The following is a 19,018-nucleotide window of genomic DNA, read 5'->3' on the forward strand; positions in this document are numbered from 1 at the left end:
ATAGGGAAGATATTGCCTAGGTTGGCAAAAGAGCTTGGCCTCAAAAGGAGGAGCAAAAAAAAATACAGCAGTGCTGGAGAGTGAGGGTGGGGGTGTATTTTTGTTTGGAAAGTTACAAGAACGGTGAGTGGAGCCATAGGAGAATTTGATACACCTTTTCCAGTAGCAGTGGTATTACTGATTTGATTCTGGGCTAAGTCCTTCAGAGTTAGGTTTCTGGTCTGGCTTAAAGAAGTAGAAGGTGGCAGAACAGAATTAGACCTAAGGCCACAGCTCCAAAAGCAGTGCTTTTCCCATTACACCACACACATGCACATGCACATGCACATGCACACACACCCGGGGTTAGCCAACCTCCTAACAATAAACTTCTCCAACCTCACTTAACTAGATTGGTCCTTGAACAATGGAGTTTTTTTTAAATCTTGTGCCAGCCTTAAATATAAAGCCATTCCAGCCTGAGAGATTATCACAATGAATATGCTGGGGGCAAAAGAAAGATCCCGACCATGGTATAAGAATTACTTATAGAGCAAGAGTTGGGAAGGGGGTCTGAATGAAGCCCATAGGCAATTTAATAAAGGTAGCAGGGAGCTCAGCCTTGAAGGAAGATCTGGAATGTTGACACCTTGGTATTTGCTTTCTCTCACTAGCTGAAACTATGGGATTATAGATTTAGGGCTAGAAGGATCAGAATCACATAATTTGAGAGTTGGAAGAGCCTCAATGACATCAAGTTCAATCTATACAAAAAAGGAATTCCCACTAAAGTGCAGGGGACAAATGGGCATCCAGAAGACCTCCAAGGAGGAAGACTCTACCACCTGAGTTCTTAAAAGACTTTAAGGGTCATCTAGTCTGGTGGCATCAAACTCAAATAGAAAAGAGTCACTAAACCAGACATAATCTCTGAGGGCCCAAAACTACACAATTTTTATATTTATTTAGTATATCAACACATTAAAATGAGAAAAGAACAACATTTTAATCCAGTTCAGGCCACACTCAGGACTGCTGCAGGCCACACATGGCTGGTGGACTGCTTGTCTGATACCTCTGATCTATTCCAATTTCCTCATTTTACAGAGGAGAGCAAAAAGGTCCAGAGATCATACAGGTAAGTAAGGGAGCTGGAATTTGTACCCAGGACCTCTGACTCTTCAATCCAGTGCTCTTGCCACTGATTTCCTCTTTAATGGGACAATCAGCTGGTGATTATACAAAAAGGCTTTATGGCAGAAAAGTAAAGGTTGGCTGGTATTTTTAATCAGGAGGTTTTTGTTTTTTCCTTGGCAGTCCCGTTACAGAACAAGGTTCACCTGGTTCCTTTGTAAAAGTAAACACTGTAATGACAGAGTTGTAATTCAATGCCCACAAAGGCAAGTACAGCCCTTTGTCCATGGCTTCTAAGATGTCCACTTAGAAGCACTACCAGCATGCATTCTCCAGCATGTTACATTTACAATTTCTTCTGGTCTCTGTATGCCAGTTACACCTGTGACTCCCTTTCCATAACAGATTTGCTTATTATGCCAGAGGGAAAGACTATTTGCCTACTGTTCTTCTAGTGAGGGTCTAGAAGAACCTTTAAGCCAAACCTTGGCACTTACTGGCCATTGATCAATTACAGCCCCTCAACAAGAAGCAGAACAATCCAGCAAAAGCCATCTTAACATGGAGTAGCAATCATTATAAGACAGTGCTTTTCTGAATCAATGAGTTATAATGCAACCTTTTTAAGTCCTTGTCAAGTCATCTGCATACCAAATCAAGATGGCAGAATATATGATAAAAAAAAATGGATCAATGGACACTTAAGAAAATATGAGCTATAGGTGGTAGGGATAAAAGCAACATGATTCCTGTACAGTAAAATGTTGCTTGACTAATCTATTAGAGTTCTCAAAATTCAGGACAATCTTCAATTCTACAAATATTTATTAAACACCTACTCCATGTAAAGACACATTGCTAGAAACTAGGAAAGATGTAAAGCTTTGACAAGACACTGTTAATGTCCTCATAGAATTTATTATCTAGTGGGGAGCTATGATACATACACTGGGTTAAAATCTCAGCTCCTTCAAATACTAGCAAGCCTCTTAAACTCTGTGGCCTCAGTTTCCTTATCTGTGAAATGAGAGGATTGAACTAAATGACCTCTAAGGTCTCTTCCAGCACTCAATTTACGAGCTTAAAATATACATAATATAAAATAATGGTCAGAAAATGTATTAGAGAGATATCCCCAAAAGTGCTAAATGAGAGTGATGAAGTTGGGTTTAGGAGAAAAGGTCATTACTGACCTGGATTGCGGCTTCAGGAAACCTTGCCCTAGATTACCAAAGTCTGTGTAAACTAGAGGGCAAAGTGCATATGATTAATCCCAAATTGGCCTAAATCCCAGAGGGCTCTCAAAAGGCTGACTTGCTTCTACAGATGACTGGACTAGCAGCTCAAGAGCCCAGACTTCCTTCCTTTCCCTCTCCTCTTCCTCTCTTCTTTAGGAACATTATCGTCCTGAAAGAGTATCCAACCAAGGACTCAAGTACTAATGGTAGGTATATGATTAAAGCCCATCCTAAATCCTATCAGGTTGGACATGATGCTTGCTTCATTTTTCATTGGTTAAATCCTTGAATCGGATTCAACATTTCTGTTGTAATCATTAAAACAAAAAAAGGCTTAATTTTGGTTCTCTAAATGTTATTGCCTTTCTAAAACAATATGGAACTAAAAGGCAAGCTTTGACGATGACCTACTCGGGTTCATCAATCTTGTTTAGGATATGGTCTAGAAGTAAGAGTCCAGAATCTCTGGCCTCCAAATACAAAATTTTATCTCCCCAAAGGAGATGTCCAGACTTCAAATGGAATTTCTAGTTGGTTTACCCTGAGCCCATTGCTTTACATTTGCCCTAAATGCTGCTCATCTGCTCACTCAAGTTTCAAGACACTTTCCTCCTTCAGCTTGTGTTTGACATTTCACTACCTAGAACAGTTTAATTTTATATGCCCTCAATGTCCTTCCTCTCCCAGGTCACTTATGAAAATTATCTAGTCCTATTAAAAAAAAAACCCAACTGGTCCTAGGCACTTTAAATCCTAGAGGATTCCATGTATTCTTCCCAATTCCACATCCAGAAGTACTCCCTTTGTCCCCATCCTTTGTTTCTTGTTTTTAAGTCATATTTTCATCTCAAACAATATCATAATACTTAAAGTGAAAGGAATCTTAGAAATAAGTCCTCAAACTTAGAAAAATGAGACATCTGTCCCCCCTCCCCAATTTACAGATGCAGAAACTGGCCAAAAGAAGTTGTAATGTATAGATAGACCCCAAAATGGAAGGGACCATAGAGGCCATCTAATCTAACCTCTCATTCTTAAAACTGAGGAAAGACGCTGAGTGAGGCAGAGGAATTTGTTCAAGATTACACAGGTAGTCCACACATTAAAGGTAAGATTTGAATCCAGGTCCTCTTAATCCAGGGACAATGTTCTATTCACTGTACCACAATGCCCCAGGTCTCCCAAGCAGTAAATTAGCAGAAGCAGAATTTAATCCCAGGTCCTCTGACTCCCGATCCATTGCTTTTTCCATTCCTCCCCCGACCAGCCATAGAATTGGTTCCATAAGAACAAGGGCTGTTTACTTCTTGGTCCTGATATCACCAGCACCTAACAGAATGCCTTAGACATAGCAGGTATTTAAGGAATGTTTGTTGAAACTGAATTTTGTGGAATACATTATACTGCTGTGCCTAATTGCACGGAATTCTATAGTGACTCAATTTTTTTAAAAATGTTTTCTTCTGTGAGAAGCTTAATAAATTCTATCCACTGACTCTTCCATCTTTATACTCCCCCAAGGGTTATTCTAGAAAATTAGTCCAGAATATTTTCCCATTACAGAAATCATGTTGCCTGCCCCTCATAAATTATACTTATTTAAGTGTTGAGAGATCCTACCTTACCTTTGATTACCCACCATCATCTTGATTTGGCATGAAAATGAACTGACCATAATATCAAGAAGCTTCACTTTGACCCTAACTGTGAATTAAGAGAATCATCACCTGAAATCTCTTTGCAAATTACTTCCCATTAGCATCAAGGTCTTATAACCTCCTTTTTCCTCTCACCAACCCAGTTCTGCCTGGAGAACAAAGCAACCTGAAGCCAATGAAATGCTACAATTGTTGGCAGAGTCCTTCAAATGAAAATATAAAGCAAAGCGTATAATTAAAAGCACAGGTTAAGGATCATTCATTCCATAGATCTTCATTTAGAAGTTCACATTTCCATTCAATGCCAAAGTGTCCCCTGAAACCTCTATAACAGGGATTTTTAATGGCTTAACTGAGGGAAGCTTTTAAACCAAGTTACAAACAGGTCATGGTGGGTGTTTTCTAGTGACTTGTTTTTTAACCCAACCATTCTGTCACCAGAAAATTAAAAGTACAACTTAAGGCCATTGCTGGTGTTCCTGCTGAGAATTCTTCAGCGGTGACCAAATACCTAATAAGACATATTCCCAAACCAGCCCCAATAACCCTGGCATGCAAAGTTAATTTCAATGTTCATTTCAAGGGTCATTAGAAACGCTGAATGAGAGGATGGAAAAAGAATAATTCCCAAAAAAGTTCTGAAATCCATGAAGAAAAATAAATTGTACTGCTTACAAACAAGGCTGACTTGGGCAGATCAAAAGGGGCCTGACAAAAAAAGAGAAACCAATGGTCAAGCTACAGCAGAAAAAGCCTACAAACAAATAACAGAACTGTAGCCAGTTCTGGGCAATGAATTTTAGGAGGGACACTTGCTACTGCAGCCACAGCCAACAGAGGTTAACCAAGATGGTTAATAGACCCCCAACCTTGATTTATAAAATTTGGTTAAGGCAGAGATTCTGAAGCTTTTTAAAGTCATGGATCCCTTTGAAAGTCTGATGAGCCCTACCAACTCCTTAGAATAATGTTTTTAAAAGCATAAAATAAAATATATAAGATTACAAATGGAACCAATTATATTAAAATAGTTATGAAAATATTAATTTTAGAAGTTCATAGAGTCCATGTTAAGAAGCCTTGGGTTAAAGGACTAGGGATATTTAGACTAACAAAGAAGGTACTTGAAGACGTTGAGAAGAGAATTGACAGATGTTTTCTTAAATATTTCTTAAATACTTAATCTCTTTGACCTAGACAGTAGATCTAGTACTAGGTAGAAGTTGCAGGGAGTTGAAGAAGGAACCTATTCAATGTGGAATGTGCTGCCTTGGTAAACAGAAGTCTCCCATCTCAAGTATCACCAAACAAACCACTAACCAAGAAGGTTGTGTAGAGGATTCAAGCTTTTGGGTAGGGGTTGAACTAGGTGATCTGTAAGTTGTCTTCCAGCTCTAAGATTCTATGGTTCTAATAATACCTTCCATGTGTATAGTGCTTTACAATCTGGCCCCCTCATTTTACATATGAGGAAACTAAGGCTTAGAAAAGTTAAGTGACTTTCCTATGGTCACACAACTAGTATTTTAAGTGCCTGAGATAGAATTTGAACCACAGTTAGACTCCAAGTCCAACACTCTATCCCAGGGGTGGGAAACCTGCAGCCTCGAGGCCACATATGGCCTTCTAGGTCCTCGGGTAAAGCCTTTTAACTGAGTTCAAGTTTTACAGAACAAATACTCTAATTAAGGGGATTTGTTCTGTGAAGTTTGGATTCAGTCAAAGGGACACACTTGAGGACCTAGAGGGCCACATGTGGCCTTGAGACTGCAGGTTCCCCATTTCTGCTCTACCTACTAGACATATTAATTCCATTTTCAGTTTTCAATAGAATAAGAAAAACACACACAAAGTGCTTTCACACCAATCAAATTTTTTTTGGTATTCTACTGTATGTCTGATACTTTACCAATAATAAATTCACATTTATTACAGATTATCCCAAAAGTCTTGGTGTACTAAGGCAAGGAGGGGTGAGGGCAGGGAGGAAGGATGGATAAAACTGGACAGTGAAGAAACCATGTTTCACTAGAATAGTGTATTTATTTGTACTTAGGAACATGCTCTCCAAGTAATGAGAGGTCAGATGCCTGCTTATCAATAAGGTTCAACCCTCAGTGAGAACATTTCTGAAATATTGTCAAGCTTAGTTTAAAACTGTACTGACTTTCAGAACATCCTCTATGATACCACAATTTCTTGCCAAAGTAGAGTGAACTAATCACAACTTAATTTTTCTTTTAAAACCAGCTTGTGTGTGTGTTTGTCTTTCATTTTTGAAGAAAACCATGACATCAGAGAAATGATGACATGACTTGCAGTTGACTTTGAGTGAGAGAGGGCTGTGCAAGGTCACCAGCCTCACTTTCTCCTCCAGAGCCATTTGGATCAATGGGCTTAGATAGTCATTTTGTGAACACCAGTTGTGGCAGGACCATATTAGGAGATGCGTATGGTGTGCAACATCAGGAATGTATAACCATTCCAGAAAGTGGATGTATTTTTAAAAAATAATTAATAAATTGGTGATTTGACTCTGCTTCTTTTTCTAAAAGCTAAAGGCAGACAAATCCTGGTGGAAGGCCCCATTCAATTGCGTTTTGCTGAATTAGCATTTTAGCATTATTTATGGGGGAGAGAGTGGCACAAGGCGGAAAATGCCAAATCCACAAAACCAAACCACAATGAAATCTCACTCAGTAGGAGGTCCTGATTTTGGATTTTGTGATGCTTGGTCCGGGGAGGAAGTAAGTTTTCACTATCTGAGCATTTGCTCAGCAACCACTTTTTCTTGGTCTAATGGAACAAATAACAATGAAATGGGGTAAGTTCAAGTCCATAAGAGGTTAACAAGTTTTAATGATTTTTACACCTTACTTATTTGTATGTAAATGACCTTGCTAATTACAAACAGATCTTATCTAATCACTAAAAGAGCCATTGAGAGTAATTTAATGGAGGCCAAAAGCACACACACACACACACACACACACACACACACACACACCACCCTCAAAAACTCCTGAGGGCATCACAGCAGAGTTCAGTACAACAACAGAGGCTAGCCATAATAATAATTGGCTTTATAGAGTACTTTACGATTGCAAAGCATCACCTACATTACCTACATTAAGCACATCCTAGAAGGGTACAGAAAGCACTGGCTCTGTGGTCAGACAGATCTGACACTACCTATGTGACCCTGAATTACTTAACCTCCTTGAAGCCTCAGTTTCCTCATCTGTAAAAACAAAATGACAAGTTGTTGGATTAAGTAATGGTTGAGATCCTTTCAGCTCTAAATCTATGGTCCCATAAACTGGTCTATCTTCATAATAGACCTTTGAGGTAAGTGTTCCAAGTATTATGATGGTATTAAATTTTAAAAAGTTTATTAAGCTTTCGTTCTGTGCAAGTCACCGTTCCATACCCTGAGAATACAAAAACAAAGTAACATGGGCCCTGCCCTCAAGGACCTTACAAGCTAAGGACAGGAGGGATGGGAGAGGGAATAAAACAGCAACAGTATTAATAACAGGATTTTTACAGAGCTTTAACTCACAACAACTCTGGGAGATAGGTGCTGTTAATACTATTTTGCATTTTACGGAAGAGAAGTCTGATTTAAGTCTGTGTTACACAGTTTAGCAAGTATCTGAGGCTAGATGTGAACTCAGGTCTTCCCAAGTACAGGTCCTGTGTTGTATCCACTGAACTATCTAGCTGCCTATACAACACTGAGTGTCCATGTACACCAGCGAGTAGGAAGCTATAAAAAATGAAAAGAAAAAAAGCAAAAGAAAAATCCAGACAAAATGCCATAGGAAAACATGAACAAAGGAAAGATCATTTTCAGTATTCAGTATCATTTTCAGAAGGCTTCATGGAGGAAGTGGCATCTAAACTTGACTTTGAAGAAGGAAGAGTTAGGCAGAGTATAAGAGAGTGCACACATGGCCCAAAGAACACCTAAAGGTACAACTAGTAGTTCAGTGAATAAATCACAGGTCAGAGCTGGAAAGTATCTAACCCCTTTAATTTACTAATGAAGAAACTGAGGCCCAGAGAGATAAGTGACTTCCCTTGCCTTGGGCCATAAAGAAGGAGGAGAGCCAAAATGAACAAAAAGCTGAGGGAGAGAAATAAGCTGAGTAATGCTTAAATAAAGAGGTAGCATGCAGCCAGACTGGGGGAGCCTTCTTATCAATGCTAGCGGGTGGAATTTGTACTTTATCTAAAATGACAACAAGAAAGAACCCACTCTAAATAGGTAGGGACCTGGGTTCATTTTTGAAACAGTTTCTTCCTGTCTTTTAACTTTTCAGACTGGACTTTCCCCTATTAAATTCCTACACAACTAATGTGTTTTTGACCCACTCAACCAAGCACTCTCTGCCCCTAGAGAGGCAGAGGTGTGAATAGGGAAATGTGTAATACTGAATAGCTAAATTTGATACAAGGCAAGCAATTTAATGTTAAACCATCCTGTGGATGAATTCAAACCCAGAGGAAATAAAGTGCTGTGCACCTGAACTCTGCAGGTGAATCTCAGATTTGAAGAAAATGCCTTCTCCTAGCTCCACTGGTAACAAAGGCACATTATAACATAATAAATATAGAGAATAAAGAGACTCCTTTGGTTATGAAGCCATTTGCAAGTTTGTGCATACAGATACTCTCTAAACAATAAATATATTACGCACAGACCCAAACAGGAGACTGCTGATCCTGAAAGCTTTCCCTGGCCACCAGAAGAGGAAAATAAGTGAAAGATGACTATGAAGCTTTTCCTAACTGCCAGCTGGGGGTGGGGGGGAACTGGACCTCCAATGCCTGGAAAAGGAGTCTTAGATTTATTCTGCAGATCTTAAGGAGCCACTGAAGGCTTTTCATGTAACAGCATCATGAAGAACAAATCTCAGAGGGAAAAAGAGGAGGTCAGAAGACCAGTAGAAGGTAAGAGACAAATATTGTGGTCTAGTAGATGGCGACTGGGACTTGGACTAAGATGGTGGCAGCAAGAGTAGAGGGAAGGAAAAGAAAGAAATATTGGAAAAACTGGAGGTTAACAATAGTTTCATAAATGATTTGGGGTGACAGGGGAAGGAAGGAGAGAGGGGGTATGTTAGAGAAACCATGGAGGTTAAACAACAAAGCATCATAAATTATTGAAGGGAAGGGTTACGATATAAAATTTGCATCTCTCCCAGTACCTAATACTTAGGAGGCACCTAATACATATTTACTTAGTGAAGAAAGGAATGAGACAATCCATGAAGACAATGAATGAGACAAGTTCTGTTACTTGTTCGCTGGCTCTGTCATTTTTAAAATGACAAAGACACTATCACAAAGGAACTTACATTCAATTAGTTTTGAACATGGTGAATGTAGGTGCTGCTGACAACTCAGAAAGTCAGAAGGGGCACAGATTCTTGGGAAAACAATTTAATTTGGATATATTGAGTTTGAAGTGTTGGGCATCTAGGTGAAGATGTTCCATAGGAAATATGAAACAGAAGTCTGAAGTTTAAGGGGGCAAGCCACTTACTCTATCTGTGCCTCAGTTTCTTTACCTGTAAATAGAGGGGATTAGACTTGAAATGGATAAAAACTTTTAAATCATCTGCATAGAGATAGCTGAGGAATGAGACTGTCAAGGAAGGGAATGTAGAGAAGAGAAAAAAAAGAACCAAAGACAAAATCTTGGAAAACAATAACGGGAAATAAGAACGTAAAAAGGGTTAGAAAAGAAGACAAGGAAGTACTCGTCAGAGATGTAAAAAGAGAAGTAGGAGAATGGAGGGTCTAGGAAGTCAAAGGAAAGTATATACAGAAGATGCGGATAGTTAGCCACGTGGGAAGTAAGAGTTGTGATCTCAATCACTGGAAAGTCCTTCCAACAAAGCAGATCAGCAAATCTGTAACTTATACCTGGGCCACTAAAAGGATAAATGACTTGCTTGCCCAGAGTCACCTGAACTAAGGCTACACTTGAATCCAAGACTCTTTCTGACTCTAAAATCACTACCCCCCTGACCCATGCAGCCTCTCTTCATAGTTCGTGATATCTACTAACATTTCCTCATAATTTTGAAATACAAGAATGCCTCTTACACAAAATAGATAGTTAATTAAAAAAAAACCATGAAATCAATAAAGTTCTGTAGCACAGAGGTTCTTCACCTTTTTTGTTCCATGGAACCCTTTCATGGCATTCTAGTGAAACTGACCAGAAACTAAGAGGGGGGGGGTCCAACAACTGAAGAGTAGCTGAATAAGTTGCAGTATGTGAATGTGATAGAGTACTTCCATGCTCTAAGAAAAAAGGAAAGACAGTCATCCCTTCCATATCACAACTTTCCCCATTGTGGTTTTGATATATCCCAAGTTGGCATAAGAAATTAAATGGGAATCTGGGGGGAGTTCTGCAGAAGTGGCAGACGACATTCAAAGGCCAGCAGACGATGGGCAGAAAAAGTTGAGAAACTCAGAAATGCATAAAATATGTATAGTATTGCATAATATCAACATATCTTATCTTTTAATATCATAATCATTCAGACTTCTCTGCTATGAAAGGAGGGCCAAAAAATTTTACACCTATTTTCCAAATGGTGAGGGTGATGTGCCCCTGACCCCCACAGTGTGGAAGGGATGACTATAGATGATTTCAAAAAGAATGAAAACATTTTTATAAACTAATGAAGCATAAAATGAGCAGAACTAGAACAGTTTATACAATAACAACATTGTAAAGAGAAGCAACTTTAAAAGCTGCAAAGAACTACTGCCTAGGGGCAGCTAGGTGGTGCAGTGAGCAGAGCACCCGCCCTGGAGTCAGGAGGACCTGAGTTCAAATTCGGCCTCAGACACTTGACACACTTACTAGCTGTGTGACCTTGGGCAAGTCGCTTAACCCCTATTACCCTGCCTTCCCCCCTCCAAAAAAAACAACAAAAAAAGAACTACTGTCTATACAATGCTACTAATGACGTCAGAAGTGACTGATTAAGGGTACAGAATGAATGACAGAGACAAATACATATATATTTAAATACTTAAATATTTATACCTATATATATATTTATTTATACATATATATATTTAAATACTTAAATATTTAAATATATATATACTTGTTTACAACCACGGAGGGAATTTATTACACTTGAGTATGGATATTTGCTACAAGAAATTTGTTTTTCTTTTTTCCCCCGAAGTGGGAAATGGGAGAAAAACTAGTGTTCTATTAGTCTTCTGTTTAGTTTTTGTTTTGTTTTGTTTTTATACTTTCAGATGAAGTCATTACATTATTAGCTGTAACTGTTTTACTTTGTTACAAAAGACCTTCCATGAAGTGGGACTAATTTGTAAATGTATATAAATGTACAAACAGAACATATTGATAAAACTTTTTAAAATTTTAAAATAAATTCAATTAATTAAAAATTTAAAAACAGAACAGAGGTTCTTCACCTTATTTGTGCCATGGACCCCCTCCGATAGTCTGATGAAGCATTTGGGCACCTTCTCAGGATGTTTAAATGCATAAAATAAAATACACGGAAGGACACAAGAAACCAACTATCTTGAAGAAAGTTCATAAACCCTAGATTAAGAAACTCCATCTTAGAGTTGTAGCGGAAAACTAACCACATTATTCATTTTCCATGGGACTAGCAGAAATCCCTTATTGGCCCACAAAGAATAAACCCCTCCCTGTAAACAGGAAGGCTGCCAGCTGTGTTGGCAGATATGGTACAAGTTCATAGCAAATGTACCGTGCTCTAATCCCAAACACTAGTAACTCCATGGCTACTATGCCCCTAAGTCCCTGAAAATCTCCTAAATCAATATTTCTTAGGGTCAAATGTTAAATTATGTTCCATTAAAGTAGCAAATGCTTTTCTGCAACCTAGTTTGAAGTTCCAAATTTATCTTCTATTACAGAGCTGAAGTAAACATAGGCTTCTAACTTTATTAGCTGCCATTCTTAAAAGCTTGAGGTAATTGTTGTTCAGTTGTTCAACCATGTCCAATTTTTCATGACCTCATGGCCTATAACATGCCAAAGCTGTCAATGGAGTTTTTTTGGCAAAGATACTGGGTCTGAGCAGCACCATACTCAGCTTTCTTAGTGGTTCATCTATTGGATGAGTTCTTGACTGAGGGTCCATGGACTTGTTTTCCAGAATATTTTTCTTAACTATTTCAATATAATTGGTTATATGAAACCTTTAAACCTACATGAAAATATGAAACCTATAAAAAAAGGTTTCATCAGACTGCCAAAGAAGGCCATGCTATAAAAAAGGTCAAGAATCTCTGTATTCTCTTCCTTTCCAAAAAGGGAGGGCAACCCCTCCCCCCCCACCAACAACAATACACCCAAAAAACCAACACTAACTATACACAAAAATTTTTCTCAAGAATGTGCTCCAACATATAACCCTTCATCATTTCACATGTGTGCCAGAGTGTTTCAATATGGCACCTTATCTATCTCCATCTCATCTTCCCAATTGAAATAATGTTAGCTGACTAACAGAGAACACTGATTTTCATTCTTAACAGGGAAATATTGTGGTATATACCCATCCAAGATTCGCTTCTGGCTATAGTAAAATACAGAGACTAAATCTTGCGCTTCGAAAAGTCTGCTAGATATACCCTACTCCTGGCTCCTCTGTAATGACAAACCAGAATGAAACAATATTCTAAATTTCAATGCACTAAAGAAACGCCTGTTCAACATTCATTAGTCAATTGATTCATAGACGAACCTTAACATTTCCTTCAAGGCTCAGTTCAATCACACCTTCCATATGACGCCTTTCCTGATCCACTTCAGTTGCAAGTGTCTTCCCCCTAAAATGACTTTTTATATCGCGTATATGTGTACACACACACACACACGTATTTGTGTATATATACATACATGAACACATACATGTGTATGCACAGATATACGTATGTATTTATATGTGGAGCATACCAAAAGTCTTGCAGTTTTAAGCTAGTTAAGCTATCAAAGCTAAAAAAAAAATGCACTAAACTTTTGGGATGTCGTGTATTTATGAGTGGTAATTGTAAGCTCCTGCAGGACAGACTCTGCTTCCTTTTTACCCTTGTATCCACAGTGTCTGCCACCTGATAGGTTATTTTGATTGACTAGTTAACAACCTTTGCATAGTGTCTTACACAAAATAGATGTTTAATTAAAAAAAATTTTTGGTAAACTGAGCCACAGTTTGCCCTCAACAACCTAATCGCCCCTTTCTTTCCCCTTTCCTCTCCTTCTAGCAGCCATGATCTCTCCCATTCACACTTCTGCTTTGGATGGGAAGTGGGGAAAAAAGATAGGGCATCAGTCAACTGCAACCCAGGGTGAACTTAGGACAATGAGTTATATCTCTTGGGGTATTTATACTATATTCCTGTCTCAAGGTTGAAAAAGAAACTTTGTCTCAAAAGGAATTTCAAACTTCAGAGAGGAAAGGTGGGAGAAGAGGGAGGGGTGGGGTGGGGGGGATAATAGGGGAACAAAGAAAATCTCTTCAGTACTATTTAAATCAAACTCTGTAGATTCATTAACTATTCCAATCACACTTAGGGCCCTGATTCTACTGCTGTCAACAAGCCTCTCATTTTCTACCATTCCATTTCCAGGGTTTTCATTAGATAGATAGTTGTCTAGACAGAATATCATTGTTAGATGCCAGCTTTATAGAATGGTTCAAATAAATTCTCTGCAAATCCAATTTGCTGGTGATCCTTTGCATTTCCTTTACTTACTTTACTTTACCTGTAAAATGGGGACGACAATCTTTCTATTAATTTCCCAGGACTCTAGGTGAGGATCACATGAGATGATGTACATAAAGTACTTCTAAAATCTACACAAACATCAGCTCTTATTACAATCCTTAAGCTGCTGTCAACTTCTGGACCATTCTACAGGTCATTAGCATTAGGACCAGACAAGGAAGGTGGGAGAAAAAGTAAAACTCAAAAATAAAAATAAAACTCAACTCTATTCTTCCACAGGAAGATGGGTCTATTCCTTCCAGAAGTAAGAGCTTCTTTCTAAAAAGTCTACATCAGATGGGACAGCCTCCTCAGGAGACAGGGAATCTGGCAGGGACCATGTTTTTTCAATTCTTTGTATTTTCAATATTTAGCACAATGTCAGGCACATAGCAAACTTTGATCAAACAGGTCCGACTGACCTGTTGATGGAAATGAAAAGGATACAGGTTTCCCAGCCTGAATTCAAACTCTACTACATACTATCTGTATGACCCTGGACAGGTGCCTTCTTTCTTTCCTCATCAGGAAAATGACGTAGGCTGGACTAAGATGGTGTCTGAGGTCCCTTCCAGTTCTGAATCTTCATTAATCTAATTTTTCATCTAAATCTAAATTTCCTGCCCATTTACCTCTTCATTCTAGTAGTATACTAGCACTATGTACTAGCAGTAGTACATTAGTACTATGGTATATTAGGACCACAAAACCAATGTTTCTGCATTTCTGTCAGGTTTTCATACACTCAAAACTTAATTTCAGTCTTTCAGGGACCCGTACCTTCATCTATGTGGGGTACTTGCCCCCTCTAAGAGTGATCTCTATAGACTGAACAAATGGTCTTTGAAAGTTGCTATAGCCAAGAAATTTATCATCCTTCTCCACCCTGATGAGACAGAATTTAGCAATGCTAGATCTAGGACAAGAGACATGCTGTCCATCATTTGCTTGTACTTGAAGTCTTTCCAGGTTGGAATGATTTGCCAGAGGTACTCTTCTGCTGGCACTGCCTTCAAGAACGAAGGGTCATTTCCATACCACAGTGAGGCACCAGAGGAGGACTTTAGTGGAGGTCAAACTTACATATCATTTTCAAACGCCCTTTTGCCAAAATGTTTTGCAAAATCTATAATATAACTGTCAACCTTAGGATGCAACGCTCAGACTAGAAGAAGAAAGATCATACAGGAAATATAATGCTGTGCTTGGAATCCAAAGAGCTTCAAATTCTGGCTCTCCTACCACTTCTGTGATGTCAGGCAAATCACTGACCCCTGTGATCTGAGGAAAGTCACTTTCCCTCTTTGTGACTCTGGCTCTTGATTTATAAAATGAAGGTGCTGAACAAGATCCGTTGTTCTTAACCTGTGAATTTGCTTTAAAAAAACTCGTCAATTGGTTTTCTTCATAATCCTCCAGATTTTATTTTACGCATTACTCTGAGAAGGAGTCCATACTTTCCCCAAAATGCCAAAGGGATCCAAGACACAAAATAAAGGCAGCTTCAGGGTGCGAGTGGGGGGAGGTTCAATGACTAGAGCACTGAATCAGAAAGATCTGATTTAAAATCTGACCTCAGATACCTACCACCAACTGTAGGACCTAAACCACTTAACCTCTGTCTGCCTCAGTTTCCTCATTTGTAAAATGGGGATAATAATAGCACCTAACTCCCAGTATTGTGAGGATCAAATGAGATTATATTTGTAAAGAGCTTTGTAAAATCCCTTAAAGCACTACATAAATGAAAGCTATAAACAAGGTTAAGAACTCCTAAACTAGATAATTACTTCCATTTATATAGCACTTTAAGTATTGCCCAGGTAATGTAATACTATCACTCTCATTTTACAAACTAAATCATCTCTAAGAGCTCTCCCACCTCTAAAATCCTATAATTCCTATGAATAGAGTATTTTCAACTGATGGTTTCTTAACCTTTAAATGGAGAAGTCTATTTCAGGGTTTCAACCAAGAGGGTAACATGATTTGATTCTGTTGTCAAACTCGAAAAAAAAAACTGCAAGAAAATACTCTCCATGGTTTTGTTCCCTAAAGGTTAAGTATTTTGGTCAAAAGTCACATTGTCTTACTCTGCTTTCCATACAGCCCACAAAGACTCATTTCTAGCAATAGGGCAGGCCATAGGGGGATGAGGTGGGTGAGAAGGAAGGCAGTGAGAGGGAGGGGAAAAGAAACCAAGAGTACCACAACTTACAAAATTTTTAAAGAAAATTAATTTCATCCTGCCATTAATACAGATTCTGTAAACTAAGTAGAAATAAGCATGAGCATTCATTTCTGGAGGGCATTCTCTTTAATAAAGTCTATCATCCAATTGCTAATAAAATGCAAATAGAGTCCTATTAATTTTTAAAATATCTCCCTCCCCCTTCCCACCCCCACCCCCATTCTGTGTAGAGATTAGCCCATGGCTGACATCTAACAGTAAACAACCGCACAGGAAAAGAAAACAAAAAATTAACCTCAGCCCTAGAAACAAGGACACCAAAATAATTTTGTAAAGATACTTTTGTTAAATTAGCTTTAAAAATCTAATTTTTCTATAGGCCCTCTACATCTTTATGAGTTAATCATATAGGCTTGGTCCCATCAAATTCCATCCCTGGCCTCTAGCTAATGTCCATAAATGGTGCTATCCTTTATTTTAAAAAAGGAAAAGGAAAAAAATATATTGTATTCAATACAAAAGAGGCCATTAGCCCACCCAGAATAAGTTAAGCACATTCATGCAGGCCATGGTGACACAAGAGTATTCTCCAAAACCTTAAGGATCTCATTAGTCCCCACTTTGGAGGATAAGTGTAAGACCCTAGAATCGATGTAAAACATTTCTGCAGGGAGCCTCAAAGACCTGAAGAATCCATAAAATGGTCTCATTCCTTCCCTTTAATCTGAAATCCTTTAAGTTGAATGTCAAATTCATGTCACCCTGGTTTCCAGAGAAATGGGACAATCATATATTATAACCTTGTTTCTATTGAGGGTGAAGTGTTCTAATTCTACTTCAGCCACCTGCCTCTATAAAAAAGTACAGAGATATTTACTACACAGAAGTGGGGGGAGGGAGGGGAGAGGTACCTAAAAAGGAAGGATGCCATCAACAGTTTTCAACTTGGTCCCACTAACAAAGAAGCCCTTCCAGCAAGGAGACAATTTTTATGGGAAAGTCATGACATTAACCAAAACCACAGTTTATGAGGTGTGGCTAATAAAGTAATGTGACCGATTTTCTTGTGTGGCCCAGAAACTGTCTATGAAGGCAGTTTCAAAAAGAGAGCTCCAAAAATGTTTTGAACAATGACAGAGTGGATGGAATAAGCTATATACTTTCTAAGAAGACTACTCTGAGGGACAACACTCGTTTGGTTGTAAAAGTCTTGATGTGATTAGTTAAAAAAAATTTAACACCCAACTATAACTTTATAGTCACAATACTTGATGTAACCTGGAAAGGTTCCTAGGAAATCCAGGAATAGGGCAAAAATGAGGTAGGAACCCTCCCATCAAACACTAGTGAAGAGTAGGATTTAAAAGTCTTTCGTTTCAAAACCTGGCTTGGGCAGAACACTACCTCAAGGATCGGGGTCAGAAACGCCAGAGAGGGAAGAAAGAAAGATAACACCAGGATTGAAGTTCCTTCCCTCAGTGCGCCTCCAGATCCACAGCAATCACGGATGAGGAGTATCTAGGTTGGGTGTAAGAGGAGGCTGGCTGAGGATACCTTCTTCCCGGTCAGGAGGTTTTGAAACTAGGAAATGAGGTTCCTGCCACATGCGTGCACTTCCAGGGACCCTGGAGACCCTTCCCCACCCACCTCAGGAGGGGAAGAGGACTCGCTCACCAGCAGTTGTACCCATATGGGGAATGAGTCCGAGACCCGGACACCCTTTCTCCAACCCCGAGTCCAGCCCTGTCTGGTCACGTCCGGCCCAGGAAGCAGAGGTGGGATCCTCGACCTCATACAGGAGCCCGATCCAAAAGGGGAGGTGAGGGCGCGGTTCCAGAAACCCTGGCCAGTCTCACTCTGCCCCTCACGTTCCTCCGGGTTCCAGGCGCTCCAGGCTCAAAGTGGGGAGGGAGTGTGGGGAAGCTCACCTGGCGGGGGAGTGAAACCCTTCCCGAGTGACCCCCAAGTGTCCCCCGACGAGTCCCGCAGCTCCACTTGCAGCCACGCGTTCCCCCTCGAGTCTAAAGCGCACACACAGCCCACCGCCAGCGGCAGCCCCAGCACCAACTTCACTCACCGTCCGGCCTCCCGCCCCTGGCTGCCTGTGGACCCTCCTCGGCTCGACTCCTGTTCCTGCTCCTGCTCCTGTTCCTGATTCTGCTCCTGCTCCTGCTCCTGCTTCTGCTCCAGCAGCCAAGCTTGTCGGGATCCAGAGCAGGAGCCCCGCACCGTTGGGGTAGTGGGGGCAGGGCAAAGAGGGGCCCCGCCCCTCTCAGAAGGAGGAGGTACCGGCGGGGCGGGGCGGGGCGGAGCGAGCCGGCCAGGGACTGGCGGCCCGTGCCCCAGAGCAGCACTGGGGGCAGGCAGTCTAGACACGGCTTGACGTTTTCATCCGGGCTGGAAAGTTGGAGCGTCCGGTCCCTTCCCCTAATACTTTCCCCACCCCTCTGGAAAGGGCCTCCGGGGCTTTGCCAGGAGCCATCCCCCATCCCACCCCAAGCACACACTAATCTCCTCCCACCTTTTCACCCTCCACCCAGTCCCTGGCCCTGAACAGGAGTTCATTCGACCACTTACCCCTCCCCCCCCATAGAATTCCCGTTGCTCTTCCCTAGAGTGGGATGTCTTTCCCACCTTCTCTGCCAATCCCTACCAATCATCTTGAAGACCTCGTTCAAAAGTCCTCATTTCTCGGAAGCATTCCCAAATGACCACTCGTGAGGTATTGCGGATCCCTTTCGTGTATGGATCGGACTGGAGGGCGTCTGAGGAGGTCCCTTCCGACTCTCCAGAGCTCTGATTCTGATTAAAGATACCTCACTGACCCTCTGGGTCTCTGCATTTAGTATTTAATTTATGTCTCGGAGAACTGGACGCAACCGAAAAACGACTGAGTAACAAAACCAGTAGTGCTACTGCTGTTTGACGTTTCTGCCCTTTTGTATACACTTTTTCTCCCCAACCACAAACAAACTTAAGGACCAGACCGTCTTTTTTCCGCGTTCAAA

The 19,018-nt window shown here is 40.2% G+C and overlaps 1 protein-coding gene across 2 annotated transcripts in view; it reads right to left on the reverse strand.

The window, feature by feature from the left end:
- CGNL1 (cingulin like 1) overlaps window positions 1-18,256 on the reverse strand; it is a 201,507-nt gene extending 183,251 nt beyond the window's left edge. Inside the window, exon 1 of one of the 2 annotated variants that reach the window (XM_036734362.1) lies at window positions 18,088-18,256. The gene's annotated coding sequence lies outside the window, so the exon portion shown is untranslated. The remainder of the gene's footprint in view (window positions 1-18,087) is intronic. The other variant, XM_036734360.1, reaches the window with a different exon arrangement.
- Between the last annotated feature and the right edge of the window lie 762 nt (window positions 18,257-19,018).

The sequence above is a fragment of the Trichosurus vulpecula genome, chromosome 8 (genome assembly GCF_011100635.1).
Source record: "Trichosurus vulpecula isolate mTriVul1 chromosome 8, mTriVul1.pri, whole genome shotgun sequence".
Lineage (NCBI taxonomy): Eukaryota > Metazoa > Chordata > Mammalia > Diprotodontia > Phalangeridae > Trichosurus > Trichosurus vulpecula.